This window comes from Priapulus caudatus, unplaced genomic scaffold (assembly GCF_000485595.1).
Source record: "Priapulus caudatus unplaced genomic scaffold, Priapulus_caudatus-5.0.1 Scaffold1360, whole genome shotgun sequence".
NCBI lineage: Eukaryota > Metazoa > Priapulida > Priapulimorpha > Priapulimorphida > Priapulidae > Priapulus > Priapulus caudatus.
Genome location: NW_014578421.1, coordinates 65,969 through 67,605, shown reverse-complemented (window position 1 = coordinate 67,605; position 1,637 = coordinate 65,969). Strand labels below are relative to the sequence as shown.

The 1,637-nt window shown below is 52.5% G+C and overlaps 1 protein-coding gene across 1 annotated transcript in view; it reads left to right on the top strand.

The window, feature by feature from the left end:
* Positions 1-1,637, top strand: part of LOC106816370 (myosin heavy chain, muscle-like) — a gene marked incomplete in the record, with an annotated part of 20,477 nt that overhangs the window by 9,125 nt on the left and 9,715 nt on the right.

Here is a 1,637-nt window from a genome sequence, read left to right as displayed (position 1 = left end):
GTGTGTGTGTGTGTGTGTGTGTGTGTGTGTGTGTGTGTGTGTGTGTGTGTGTGTGTGTGTGTGTGTGTGTGTGTGTGTGTGTGTGCGTAGTACGCGCGTGCGTGTGCGTACCCCGTGAGTGACTGTTTCCTCAAGCATCTTCGTCCTTGCCTCATTTATCGTTCCCTCTTTGTTTGTCCATTTCTCTCAATTATTCTCCCTATCTCGCTTCTTATCAATAAACATAGTAGATGAGAGACCATCACAAGAGAGCGGAAAGCTAAAGAAAACGAACGGACGCGAGAGAGAAGACCGAATCTAGAGGACGGTGAAATATATAAAGCTGAAAAAACTTCGAAATATGGCACCCACTGAGAACATTCTAGCACGGCGCGAATTCACACCAGTTGCCAGTCATTTGTTCATGTTTAGTATTGTTTACCCAGAAACATCCTGCACCCCCAGGGGTCCACAAAACGTAATCCAGGACCAGACCTATTCTACCCAGATTATTCTGGAAAGTATTACGAGTGAGTGGACTGGAGATATCCACGGCAATAGCTATATATGCAGGACCCTGGGTGGGTGAGCTAGGCTAGAAGAAGAAGAAGAAGAAGAAGAAGAAGAAGAAGAAGAAGAAGAAGAAGAAAAAGAAGGAGAAGGAGAAGAAGAAGAAGAAGAAGAAGAAGAAGAAGAAGAAGCCGTGTCAGCGAGAAGAGACGGCATCTGGCCACCGTTCTTACAACGACGTCTGTCGACGTCCCAAATTAGTTTAACTCTGCAGTAGCAGACGCCCGTACGCCACCGCGTCGGCCTCTTCTAACGTCAGATGGGAAACTGACACCGCCGGCAGTGCCAGGGCTCTTCCCGGGTAGCAGGAGGGGGGAGGGGGAGGGCGGTCGCTTCTGGAAAACAAGTCGCAAATATTGCCAATCCCAGAATAGACTGACGCTAAACGTCGACCCTTCCGTGGACGAGGTACTGACGGGTGGGATAGAATGCGGACGTCACTACGGCGACAGTCTTCAAAGCGCGCTATATTTATCGACGATCGCGCACGTGGCGTCTCTACGCGCATGCGCTAGCACGCACCCGCGGGTGACGGTGGTGTGTGTGGAATGGAGGGGCGGTGATGGTGGCGGTGGGGATGGCAGTGTGGGGGGAGGGGAGGGGTAGCGGTAGCGGTAATGGCGACGGCGGTTACGGTGCTAGCGCAGCGCCGCCATCTTGTTGTTGAGCGCGCAGCCGCATCAACATCATCTATCGTCAACATCGTCTATCGTCAACATCCTCGTCCTACGCGGCAGCTGTGTTTTTTCCTATTTAGATAAAACTAGAAAATGCGGACTTTCTGAACGTACAGCATGTTTACTGTCGTCTGCCATGTCACGCGGTTGAGCGTGTTTTTGCCGGCCGGCTTCCAGTTTTTCTCGTCTGCGCGCGCGTTTGCATGTGTGCGTGCGTACGTGTGTGTGTGTGCGTGCGTGCGTGCGTACGTGTGCATGCGTGCGCGCGTACGTGTGTGCGTGCGCGCGCGCGTGCGCGCGTGTGTGCGCGTACACACACATATATATATACGCACGCATGCACACACACACACACACACACACACACACACACACACACACACACACACACACACACACACACACACACAC